The 14,135-nt window shown below is 42.1% G+C and overlaps 1 protein-coding gene across 1 annotated transcript in view; it reads left to right on the plus strand.

The window, feature by feature from the left end:
- LOC124789787 (alanine--glyoxylate aminotransferase-like) overlaps positions 1-14,135 on the plus strand; it is a 106,434-nt gene that overhangs the window by 67,686 nt on the left and 24,613 nt on the right. The window lies entirely within an intron of this gene.

The raw sequence follows: 14,135 nt of genomic DNA on the forward strand, positions 1-14,135 counted from the left end.
CTTCTGTTGTCTTCATTTCCTGGTGTTGTACAGCTAGAGCCAGGTCATCGGTATAGCAGAATTTTCTGGATGAAGTGTCAGGTAGATCAGATAGATATAGATTGAACAGTAATGGTGAGAGTACTGCCCCTTGTTGCAATCTATTGTTTAGCTTCCTCTCCTTACTTATGTTGCTTCCAGTGATTACCTAGAACTTCTTTGCTTAGCAGGGTATGATGCAGAGAAATTTGTAGATAAGGCCTTCCCTCCACACAGTGCCGAAGGCGGCAGTTAGATCAACAAACACCACAGATGTTTTCTGCTTCATTTGGTATCCTGACTCTATGAAGGATGTGAGGACAATACTTGGTTGCAGCAGTTACACCCTGGTCTGAAGCCTGCTTGATCAACTGGAACATTCTCTAGGGTAGCACTACTTATTCTGTTATATACTAGCGTTTCAAAAAGCTTGTAGCAGCAGCTAAGTAGGGCAATGGGGCGATAGCTTTCTACCATATTGCTGGGTTTGCCAGCTTTCAGAACAGATATTATCTTTGCCTTTTTAAACTCCACTGGAAGTTGACCAGTCAGCATAATGTCAGTGAAGAATTCATAGTCATGGTAATCATTGTTCAAAGAAAAGAGCTGGGGATGGGATCTAAAAAAGCCAACTACTAAGTGGAGCATGAATTTTTAATGCTTAGGACTACCACAAGGCATGTTTACAAATACATATGGAACAGAGTGACATATCAAAAACAGCCTTGATCACCTCCTTTGGTTGTGTCAATTGCTGGCATCAGACAGTTTCACTTCAGGGCATTAAGCCAGAGAATGATCAAAGAATACATCCCACAACCTCTCGAGTTGAGTTCTCCACCATCATGGGATGACCCTGGACATACACATACCACACCTCCACCTGTGCACCAACCAGATCTTGTGTGCTTTGAAGATATGCAGATCAGTCACTAATTGGTTGTGTGTGACGACCCCCCTCCCTTGTCTCACTCAGGCTCTGTGTGTGATGATCTCCTGCCTCAGGTTGAGCCACACATTGCTTGTGACATTACAGCATTGCAAGTGCTGTTACCTGCTGTTTCCCCAGTGTGTACTTGTGTTTCTCCTAAGCTACAATATCCCCCTCCCTCCATCTCCTACAATGCCAGTTATGACTACTATTGATGAGCTCAACTTTTCTATCAACACTTCTGGGCATCCTTGCAATGAGCTTTCCTTCACTCTTTGTCCTTCATGCGAGGAAGGTTCTGCACAAGGCCACATCCACTTCACATGTAACCATCCTGGGCACAGCCCCCATTCGAGATGAGATGGATGCAGCTGGAATAACAGTGACACTCGGCATCAACGGTATGCTCAAGATGCGTGTCCCCCTCTTCCGCCATACCACCAACATTGACACCTTCTGTGCTGGTCCTGTTCACACATGTAGGTTGACCCATCCATCCTCCTTACTAGATGGTGGACTATATCTTCTCTAGCCAACTGTACATGAACCTCCCTGACTCTGTGAGAAATTGTCCTCCCATGCCTTTCATTTGGACCAGCCATGTTTGGACCAGCCATGTCATGATCAACTGCCACCCGTTGAGCAGCCTACATTACACTTGTATTCGACAATGCCCCTTTCCTCTCCCCATTGCTGCACATTCCCGAAGGGGGGGGGGGGGGGGGGAGGGGGGCCTGAGCTTTGGTAAACATTGTGACTTTTGTTGTCTCAGATTATGTTCTATATTTTCATGTGATCATGCATGAATAAAGAGTGGTTTACTGTAAATTTTGGTTACTTCTGTCCAGTGACTTAACAAGCATCAATAGAAAACTCACAATGCTAATACATCAGTTTTCCACGTTAAAACATTGTTTGTACCAAATCGTGTTTCCATCTCTTATTTTACTCACTTTTGAACACATTCTACACACAGTGAGTACTAATTTGAGTTATTATTTTCGTAAGTCTTACTTGATTTCCCCCCCCCCCCCCCCTCCCCCCATGAACCATGGACCTTGCCGTTGGTGGGGAGGCTTGCGTGCCTTAACGATACAGATAGCCGTGCAACCACAATGGAGGGGTATCTGTTGAGAGGCCAGACAAACAAGTGGTTCCCAAAGAGGGGCAGCAGCCTTTTCAGTAGTTGCAGGGGCAACAATCTGGATGATTGACTGACCTGACCCTGTAACAATAAGCAAAACGGCCTTGCTGTGCTGGTACTGTGAACAGCTGAAAGCAAGGGGAAACTACAGCCTCAATTTTTCCTGAGCGCATGCAGCTTTACTGTATGGTTAAATGATGATGGCATCCTCTTTTGTAAAATATTCCGGAGGTAAAATAGTCCCCCATTCGGATCTTCAGGCGAGGACTACTCAAGAGGACGTTGTTATCAGGAGAAAGAAACCTGGCATTCTACGGATCGGAGCATGGAATGTCAGATCCCTTAATCGAGCAGGTAGGCTAGAAAATTTAAAAAGGGAAATGGACAGGTTAAAGTTAGATATAGTGGGAATTAGTGAAGTTCGGTGGCAGGAGGATCAAGACTTTTGGTCAGGTGGATATAGGGTTATAAATACAAAATCAAATAGGGGTAATGCAGGAGTAGCTTTAATAATGAATAAAAAAATAGGAGTGCGGGTAAGCTACTACAAACAGCATAGTGAACACATTATTGTGGCCAAGATAAACACGAAGCCCACACCTACTACAGTAGCACAAGTTTATATGCCAACTAGCTCTGCAGATGATGAAGAAATTGGTGAAAAGTATGATGAGATAAAAGAAATTATTCAGATAGTGAAGGGCGGCGAAAATTTAATAGTCATGGGTGACTGGAATTCGAGAGTAGTAAAAGGGAGAGAAGGAAACGTAGTAGGTGAATATGGATAGGGGGTAAGAAATGAAAGAAAATGCCCTCTGGTAGAATTTTGCACAGAGCATAACTTAATCATAGCTAACACTTGGTTCAAGACTCATGAAAGAAGGTTGTATACATGGAAGAACCCTGGAGATACTAAAAGGTATCAGATAGATTATATAATGGTAAGACAGAGATTTAGGAACCAGGTTTTAAATTGTAAGACATTTCCAGGGGCAGATGTGGACTCTGACCAAAATATATTGCTTAAGAACTGCAGATTAAAATTGAAGAAACTGCAAAAAGGTGGGAATTTAAGGAGATGGGACCTGGATACACTGACTAAACCAGAGGTTGTACAGAATTTCAGGGAGAGTATAAGGGAACAATTGACAGCAATGGGGCAAAGAAGTACAGTAGAAGAAGAATGGGTAGCTCTGAGGGATGAAGTAGTGAAGGTAGCAGAGGATCAAGTAGGTAAAAATACGAGGATTAGTAGAAAACCTTGGGTAACAGAAAATGTATTGAATTTAATAGATGAAAGGAGAAAATATAAAAATGCAGTAAATGAAGCAGGCAAAAAGGAATACAATCTGAAAAATGAGGAAGTGCAAAAAGGCAAAGCAGGGATGGCTAGAGGACAAACATAGGGATGTTGTTGTTGTTGTTGTGGTCTTCAGTCCTGAGACTGGTTTGATGCAGCTCTCCATGCTACTCTATCCTGTGCAAGCTTCTTCATCTCCCAGTACCTACTGCAACCTACATCCTTCTGAATCTGCTTAGTGTATTCATATTTTGGTCTCCCTCTACGACTTTTACCCTCCACGCTGCCCTCCAATGCTAAATTTGTGATCCCTTGATGCCTCAGAACATGTCCTACCATCCGATCCCTTCTTCTAGTCAAGTTGTGCCACAAACAAATCTTCTCCCCAATCCTATTCAATACCTCCTCATTAGTTACGTGATCTACCCACCTTATCTTCTGCATTCTTCTGTAGCACCACATTTCGAAAGCTTCTATTCTCTTCTTGTCCAAACTAGTTATCGTTCATGTTTCACTTCCATACATGGCTATACTCCATACAAATACTTTCAGAAACGACTTCCTGACACTTAAATCTATACTTGACATTAACAAATTTCTCTTCTTCAGAAACGATTTCCTTGCCATTGCCAGTCTTTCCCAACCACTGCTTCCCTTTCATGCCCCTCGACTCTTATAACTGCCATCTGGTGTCTGTACAAATTGTAAATAGCTTTTCGCTCCCTGTATTTTACCCCTGCCACCTTCAGAATTTGAAAAAGAGTATTCCAGTTAACATTGTCAAAAGCTTTCTCTTAGTCTACAAATGCTAGAAACGTAGGTTTGCCTTTTCTTAATCTTTCTTCTAAGATAGGTCGTAAGGTTAGTATTGCCTCACGTGTTCCAACCTTTCTACGGAATCCAAACTGATCTTCCCCGAGGTCCGCTTCTACCAGTTTTTCCATTCGCCTGTAAAGAATTCGCGTTAGTATTTTGCAGCTGTGACTTATTAAACTGATAGTTTGGTAATTTTCACATCTGTCAACACCTGCTTTGTTTGGGATTGGAATTTTTATATTCTTCTTGAAGTCTGAGGGTATTTCGCCTGTCTCATACATCTTGCTCACCAGATGGTAGAGTTTTGTCATGACTGGCTCTCCCAAGGCCATCAGTAGATCTAATGGAATGTTGTCTACTCCCAGAGCCTTGTTTCGACTCAGGTCTTTCAGTGCTCTGTCAAACTCTTCACGCAGTATCTTATCTCCCACTTCATCTTCATCTACATCCTCTTCCATTTCCATAATATTGTCAGCAAGCACATCACCCTTGTATAAACCCTCTATATACTCCTTCCACCTTTCTGCCTTCCCTTCTTTGTTTAGAACTGGGTTGCCATCTGAGCTCTTGATATTCATACAAGTGGTTCTCTTCTCTCCAAAGGCCTCTTTAATTTTCCTGTAGGCAGTTTCTATCTTACCCCTAGTGAGACAAGCCTCTACATCCTTACATTTGTCCTCTAGCCACCCCTGCTTAGCCATTTTGCACATCCTGTCGATCTCATTTTTGAGACGTTTGTATTCCTTTTTGCCTGCTTCATTTACTGCATTTTTATATTTTCTCCTTTCATCAATTAAATTCAATTTTTCTTCTGTTACCCAAGGATTCCTATTGGCTCTCGTCTGCTGCCTTCACTACTTCATCCCTCAGAGCTACCCATTCTTCTTCTACTGTATTTCTTTCGCCCATTCCTGTCAATTGTTCCCTTATGCTCTCCCTGAAACTCTCTACAACCTCTGGTTCTTTCAGTTTATCCAGGTCCCATCTCTTTAAATTCCCACCCTTTTGCAGTTTCTTCAGTTTCAATCTGCAGTTCATAACCAATAGATTGTGGTCAGAATCCACATCTGCCCCTGGAAATGTCTTACAATTTAAGACCTGGTTCCTAAATCTCTGTCTTACCACTATATAATCTATCTGATACCTCTTAGTATCTCCAGGATTCTTCCAGGTATACAACCTTCTTTTATGATTATTGAACCAAGTGTTAGCTATGATTAAGTCATGCTCTGTGCAAAATTCTACAAGGCGGCTTCCTCTTTCATTTCTTCCCCCCAATCCATATTCACCTACTACGTTTCCTTCTCTCCCTTTTCCTACTGACGAATTCCAGTCACCCATGACTATTAAATTTTCGTCACCCTTCACTACCTGAATAATTTCTTTTATCTCGTCATACATTTCATCTATTTCTTCATCATCTGCAGAGCTAGTTGGCATATAAACTTGTACTACTGTAGTAGGCATGGGCTTTGTGTCTATCTTGGCCACAATAATGCGTTCACTATGCTGTTTGTAGTAACTAACGCGCACTCCTATTTTCTTATTCATTATTAAACCTACTCCTGCATTACCCCTATTTGATATTGTATTTATAACCCTGTAATCACCTGACCAAAGGTCTTGTTCCTCCTGCCACCGAACTTCACTAATTCCCACTATATCTAACTTTAACCTATCCATTTCCCTTTTTAAATTTTCTAACCTACCTGCCCGATTAAGGGATCTGACATTCCACGCTCCGATTCGTAGAACACCAGTTTTCTTTCTCCTGATGTAGATAAGGATGTAGAGGCTTATCTCACTAGGGGCAAGATAGATACTGCCTACAGGAAAATTAAAGAGACCTTTGGAGAAAAGAGAAACACTTGTATGAATATCAAGAGCTCAGATGGAAACCCAATTCTAACCAAAGAAGGGAAAGCAGAAAGGTGGAAGGAGTACATAGAGGGTCTATACAAGGGCGATGTACTTGAGGACAATATTATAGAAATGGAAGAGAATGTAGATGAGGATGAAATGGGAGATATGATACTGTGTGAAGACTTTGACAGAGCACTGAAAGACCTGAGCCGAAACAAGGCCCAGGCAGTAGACAACATTCCATTAGAACTACTGACGGCCTTGGGAGAGCCAGTCCTGACAAAAGATGTATGAGACAGGTGAAGTACCCTCAGACTTCAAGAAGAATATAAAAATTCCAATCCCAAAGAAAGCAGGTGTTGACAGATGTGACAATTACCGAACTATTAGTTTAATAAGTCACAGCTGCAAAATACTAACACGAATTCTTTACAGACGAATGGAAAAACTGGTAGAAGCCGACCTCGGGGAAGATCAATTTGGATTTCATAGAAATATTGGAACACGTGAGGCAATACTGACCTTACGACTTATCTTAGAACAAAGATTAAGGAAAGGCAAACCTATGTTTCTAGCATTTGCAGACTTAGAGAAAGCTTTTCAAAATGTTGACTGGAATACTCTCTTTCAAATTCTAAAGGTGGCAGGCTTAAAATACAAGGAGCGAAAGGCTATTTACAATTTGTACAGAAACTAGATGGCAGTTATAAGAGTTGAGGGGCATGAAAGGTAAGCAGTGGTTGGGAAGGGAGTGAGACAGGGTTGTAGCCTCTCCCCAATGTTATTCAATCTGTATATTGAGCAAGCAGTAAAGGAAGCAAAAGAAAAATTCGGAGTAGGTATTAAAATACATGGAGAAGAAATAAATACTTTGAGGTTTACCGATGACAATGTAATTCTGTCAGAGACAGCAAACGACTTGGAAGAGCAGTTGAATGGAATTGACAGTGTCTTGAAAGGAGGATATAAGATGAACATCAACAAAAGCAAAACGAGGATAATGGAGTGTAGTCAAATTAAGTCGGGTGATGCTGAGGGAATTACTTTAGGAAACGAGACTCTTAAAGTAGTAAATGAGTTTTGCTATTTGGGGAGCAAAATAACTGATGATATTTGAAGGAGAGAAGATATAAAATGTAGTCTGGCAATGGCAAGGAAATCGTTTCTGAAGAAGAGAAATTTGTTAACATCGAGTATAGATTTAAGTGTCAGGAAGTCGTATCTGAAAGTATTTGTATGGAGTGTAGCCATGTATGCAAGTGAAACATGGGCGATAAATAGTTTGGACAGGAAGAGAATAGAAGCTTTCGAAATGTGGTGCTACAGAAGAATGCTGAAGATTGGATGGGTAGATCACATAACTAATGAGGAGGTATTGAATAGAATTGGGGAGAAGAGGAGATTGTGGCACAACTTGATGAGAAGAAGGTACCGGTTGGTAGGACATGTTCTGAGGTATCAAGGGATCACAAATTTAGCATTGGAGGGCAGCATGGAGGGTAAAACGTGGAGGGAGACCAAGAGATGAATACACTAAGCAGATTCAGAAGGATGTAGGTTGCAGTAGGTACTGGGAGATGAAGAAACTTGCACAGGATAGGGTAGCATGGAGAGCTGCATCAAACCAGTCTCAGAACTGAAGACCACAACAACAACAACAACAACAACAATGCTTGGCAAGGGTTACATTAAAATTGGTGCCAGTGTTGAGGAGAAAGCGGATGCCCTTTGACATGTCTGTGGCATAGAGGTGTCGCATCACTGAAGCAAGTGGTGCAGCATCAGACGATAGGTGCCATGAAGGAAAGTGGCGGGACATGGTGCCGAAACATACTTGGTGCAAGGTGTGTGGCAGTTGCAGGCAGCATCCCCATAAGTAGTGTGGAATCAGCAAAGTGGGAGGCTGGTAGCTGATCAGATTGCTGCTCGGGCAAGGTCAGTGGCTGTTGGGAGCCCACAGTCAGTACCTCCTGTAGGCCACTAGGTGGCAGCTCCTGACTGGCAGCTGAGACGCCGAGGTGAGCACGCTGACCTCTGCCAGCAGGGCATGTATCCGGAGGTGCAGGAGTGCCAACTTTGAGTGATGGAGATGTCGTTCATGACAGGTAGTGTCGGTGACAAATGATAGCATAAGCCTGATCTGCCATGCATAAATGAACCTCTAGTGGTTCAGTGACATGAGACAGTAGATGAAGTTGCAGATACAAAGGCATCTTGACTATCCACAGTGTCCAAAGCGCAGTGTCAGGTAATCCTTGATCATCAGTTAACGCATGTAGGTGCTGCGAAGGGATGTGGTCATCGTGGTGCTCTTCATGAATAATGTAGTGGATAGCCTCTGCCGCAGAGCAAGAAAGGCACTTGATAAGCAATGCTTTAGCCATCAAGTATTTGTGTGAGGCAAGTGGTGAGAGAAGCAAGTTGCTGATGAGGTCTGTACGAGCATGGAGGTGGCTCACAAGGCAGACAAAATGGGCATTGTCATCCGAAATGCCGTGGACATCCAGTAGGTGATCCACTAAGGTGAACCAAGTCTTTGGGTTATCTTTTTACTAAGCAGGTAGCTTAGGAAACTTGCCAGGTAGCACACGTTGAGGAAACACCGGCAGATGGAGATTGGTGCGAGCAGATCAGGAGGCCTCCAACATTGCAAGTGCAGTAGTGGTGAATGGTGCGTCACCCGAGGTTTGCTTGGGGCAGGGGCAGTGGCTGCATGCAGCACATGGTGCGGAGGGAGCAGGTGTATAAGTCAGCACAGTGTGTCCAATCTGCAGGCCTGGCGAAGAATACGGTGCAGGTGTAATGGCAGGTGCTGTTGCAAAAGTGGGCAGGAGGCAGTCGTGGTGAAGCCACGGTGGGGCTGACCATGTAACCAGCATGGGTGGAATGGCCGGCGCCATTACAAAAGTTAGTGGAAGGCAGTCATGGTGCAACCGCGGTGCTAGAGTCATTAGGCAGTGTGCGCTGTCCATGTTGTTGCTGTTGTTGTGCTGACACACTAGGTGGTGGCGTGTTGTGCCAAGTGAGGTTAAGTGGCTGCCAGCGAGGCCAGGCATAAATTATTGTTCACTTTTAACCAAATTCGAAGTAGGTACACTTGTTCACTCGTGGTCACAAGCATAGTTAATGGGGTCGGCTACACTTGCACCAAAATACACTGTTAGATCCATTGTGGTGGAAACAGTGCGGGCTGGCAAACGAAGTTCATAAATGATGAACACAAGCACAAAATAACTTGGGCTGAGACAATGACCATGTTGGGGTCACCACTGTGATTATCACATAGGATTGGTTGGAGGTAGCACACACTAAGTATCGAACATGCATTTATTAATCACTGATACAAAACAAACCCACGCCTAATACTGTAGTACAAGTTCATATGCCAACTAGCTCTGCAGATGATGAAGAAATTGAAGAAATGTATGATGAAATAAAAAAAAAATCCAGAAAGTGGAGGGAGACAAAAATTTAACAGTTGTGGGTGACTGGAATTTGATAGTACGAAAAGGGAGAGAAGGAAACGTAGTAGGTGAATATGGATTGGGGGTAAGAAATAAAAGAGGAAGCCGCCTGGTAGAATTTTGCACAGAGCACAACTTAATTATAGCTAACACTTGGTTCAAGAATCATAAAAGAAAGTTGTATACATGGAAGAAGCCTGGAGATACTAACAGGTTTCAGATAGATTATATTATGGTAAGACAGAGATTTAGGAACAACCAGGTTTTAAATTGTAAGACTTTTCCAGGGGCAGATGTGGACTCTGACCACAATCTATTGGTTATGAACTGTAGATTAAAACTGAAGAAACTGCAAAAAGGTGGGAATTTAAAGAGATGAGACCTGGATAAACTGAAAGAACCAGAGGTTGTAGAGAGCTTCAGGGAGAGCATTAGGGAACGATTGACAGGAATGGGGGAAAGAAATATGGTAGAAGAAGAATGGGTAGCTTTGAGGGATGAAGTGGTGAAGGCAGCAGAGAATCAAGCAGGTAAAAAGACAAGGGCGAGTAGAAATCCTTGGGTAACAGAAGAAATACTGAATTTAACTTATGAAAAGAGAAAATATAAAAATGCAGTAAATGAAGCAGGCAAAAAGGAATACAAACGTCTCAAGAATGAGATCGACAGGAAGTGCAAAATGGCTATGCAGGGATGACTAGAGGACAAATGTAAGGATGTAGAGGCTCATCTCACTAGGGGTAAGATAGATACTGTCTACAGGAAAATTAAAGAGACTTTTGGAGAAAAGAGAACCACATGTATGAATATCAAGAGCTCAGATGGAAACCCAGTTCTAAGCAAAGAAGGGAAAGCAGAAAGGTGGAAAGAGTATTTAGAGGGTCTGTACAAGGGTGATGTGCTTGAGGACAATATTATGGAAATGGAAGAGGTTTAGATGAAGATGAAACTGGAGATATGATACTGCGTGACGAGTTTGACAGAGCACTGATAGACCTGAGTCGAAACAAGGCCCCGAGAGTAGACAACATTCCATTAGAACTACTGACAGCCTTGGGAGAGCCAGTCCTGACAAAACTCTACCATCTGGCGAGCAAGATGTATGAGACAGGCGAAGTACCCTCAGACTTCAAGAAGAATATAAAAATTCCAATCCCAAAGAAAGCAGGTGTTGACAGATGTGAAAATTACCGAACTATCAGTTTAATAAGTCACAGCTGCAAAATACTAACATGAATTCTTTACAGACGAATGGAAAAACTGGTAGAAGCCGACCTCGGGGAAGATCAATTTGGATTCCATAGAAATATTGGAACACGTGAGGCAATACTGACCTTACGACTTATCTTAGAACAAAGATTAAGGAAAGGCAAACCTATGTTTCTAGCATTTGTAGACTTAGATAAAGCTTTTGACAATGTTGACTGGAATACTCTCTTTCAAATTGAAAGGTGGCGGGGGTGAAATACAGGGAGCAAAAGGTTATTTACAATTTGTACAGAAACCAGATGGCAGTTATAAGAGTTGAGGGGCATGAAAGGGAAGCAGTGGTTGGGAAGGGAGTGAGACAGGGTTGTAGCCTCTCCCCAATGTTATTCAATCTGTATATTGAGCAAGCAGTAAAGGAAGCAAAAGAAAAATTCGGAGTAGGTATTAAAATCCATGGAGAAGAAATAAATACTTTGAGGTTCATCGATGACATTGTAATTCTGTCAGAGACAGCAAAGGACTTGGAAGAGCAGTTGAATGGAATTGACAGTGTCTTGAAAGGAGGATATAAGATGAACATCAACAAAAGCAAAACGAGGATAATGGAATGTAGTCAAATTAAGTCGGGTGATGGTGAGGGAATTAGATTAGGAAATGAGACTCTTAAAGTAGTTTCTGAAAGTATGTGTTGGAGTGTAGCCATGTATGGAAGTGAAACATGGACGATAAATAGTTTGGACAGGAAGAGAATAGATGCTTTCGAAATGTGGTGCTACAGAAGAATGCTGAAGATTAGATGGGTAGATCACATAATTAATGAGGAGGTATTGAATAGAATTGGGGAGAAGAGGAGTTTGTGGCACAACTTGACGAGAAGAAGGTACCGGTTGGTAGGACATGTTCTGAGGCATCAAGGGATCACAAATTTAACATTGGAGGGCAGCATGGAGGGTAAAAATCGTGGAGGGAGACCAAGAGATGAATACACTAAGCAGATTCAGAAGGATGTAGGTTGCAGTAGGTACTGGGAGATGAAGAAACTTGCACAGGATAGGGTAGCATGGAGAGCTGCATCAAACCAGTCTCAGAACTGAAGACCACAACAACAACAACAACAACAACAACATACTTGATTTATTAAATCAGTTAATAAATGGGATACTAACACACTTTGCTGCAACATGCAGAAAGGTACAGCATTTTACATTTGAATATTTGCTTTTAACCCTAGGACGCCTAAAGTGGAGGTTCGTTGAACCCACAATTTTTTATGTCCCCTGATTTTGCCCAAGTAACTTTCATACTACATATTGCCTTTGAGTTATTGTTTGTCGGCTATTTTATGAAATGTTAGTATCAATATATTTTGTAGAAAGAAAAAATAAATAAACGTATTATGGGTCCAACAACCCCCCCCCCCCCCCCCTCCCCCTCCGTCCTTTGGGCTTCTATGCTATAGAAAATTTCCCTTAGTAGGATTTCGTATTTCTCATCCCTAGAACAATGCAAGTTAGTTCTTTGTGGGTTGGTATTCTTGATATTCACAACAATTGGTTTACTTTCAGAGGAAGTGATTGTTGATGTCAGTCAGCTGTTATTTATCTTGTAAACTAGCAGGGAGTTAGTGCAGTTCGCTACTGTTCACGCCCAGACTTAGAAATGACTAAAAGAATACGTGACTCGTGTTTAGAAAGAGTTCTGAATGAAATTTTAGATGACGATTCTGACTCGGGGAGTGAAAGTGAATATGAGGATGGTGTTATGGAGTATGATTCAGATCGGGAAAGTGATGTGGATGTTAGAGAAGATGAAGATAGCACAGCTTCAGGGAGTGACCATCAGGATGTTATTGTGGCCAAGTCTGGAAGAAGGTATGTAACCACACAGCCTAGAATTCCTCGGAGGTCTGTTGCTAATATAGTAAGAGAGCAGGCAGGAGTAACTCCAGCTGGTGTTTGCCATTCACCTGGGGAAGCTTTGAAGTTACTTCTTATGCCTGACATCATGGATGTTATAGTAAAACATTCAAACGAAGAGGCAGTTAGGCGAAATGTTACTTTGACTAATGAGAAAGAATTTATGCCTTTATAGGAATCCTGATACTTATAGGGGCAAATAAGGACAATTCTGTCAGTGTACATGATCTTTGGTCAGACCTAATGGGTCGGCCAGTTTACAAGGGTATTATGGCAAGAGAACGTTTCAAGGTACTTATTGCAATCATAAGGTTTGATGACAAAAGTACCTGCCAGCTAAGAAGGGAAGCAGACAAGTTCACAGCAATCCGTGATGTTTTCAACAAAGTGAATGATAGGTTTCCACTATTGTATAAGCCAGGGGTCCACCTCACCATTGATGAGGTGCTGAGCTTGTTTAGAGGGCGCTGCCGCTTCAAAGTATTTATGAAGGATAAACCGGGCAAGTACGGCGTTCTTATACGCATGATGTCCGATGCAGTTGACAGATACATCTTGAATATGGAACCCTATGCAGGTAATGTTCAGAATTTGCCGAAAGAAGAATGGGGTTCTGCAGCAGTCGTCAAACGTCTGGTAGCACCTGTGAAAAATACTGGTCGAAATATTACTACAGACCAATACTACACATTGGTGGATTTGGTGGAAGAGTTATACTAAGACTACAAAGTTACTACAGTAGGAACTCTCCAGTCAAACAGGAAGCATATTCCAGACATAATGAAGAACACGTCAAATCGAGAGCTATATTCATCAATGTTCTTGTTCACAGACCCATCAACAGGTAGGCCTCCAGTAACTGTAGTGTCCTACACAGCAAAAACGAAACCAAGTAAAAACTTACTGATGTTGTCTACAATGCATCAAGATAAATGCACTATTGGAGGAGAGAAGAATAAAACCGAGATAAATGCATATTATAATTCCACTAAAGGTGGAATTGATACCATTGATCAAATGGCGCGTATGTACACCTGCAAGAGGGGAACAAAGAGATGGCCTCTATCTGTATTTTACTCTCTCATCGACATTTGCGCTATCAATACAACCACCATATTCATCCAGCAACATCCAAGATGGAATGAAAAGAAACACAACAAACGGAAACTTTATCTTCTGCAAGCTGGGATTGAACTAGTGTAATTGTAGGTAGAAGAAAGAAGTGCCAATGCAAGAGGGTTATCTAACCAAATTGTTCAATCGATGGAGACTATTCTACAAAAGAAAATCAAAGAAGTGACAACAGAAGCACGTCAGCCTCCTGCAGGGAAAGGTTGGTGCCATATTTGTGTATGAGAAGCTAAAACAAAGAAGCAGAAGTACAACAATCTAAGTAAACCAAAACAGTATTGTGGACAGTGTCATAAACATGTATGTAACACACATTCAGAAAAAATTGTGAAGTGTGTCTCTT

The sequence above is a fragment of the Schistocerca piceifrons genome, chromosome 3, assembly GCF_021461385.2.
Source record: "Schistocerca piceifrons isolate TAMUIC-IGC-003096 chromosome 3, iqSchPice1.1, whole genome shotgun sequence".
Classification (NCBI taxonomy): Eukaryota; Metazoa; Arthropoda; class Insecta; order Orthoptera; family Acrididae; genus Schistocerca; species Schistocerca piceifrons.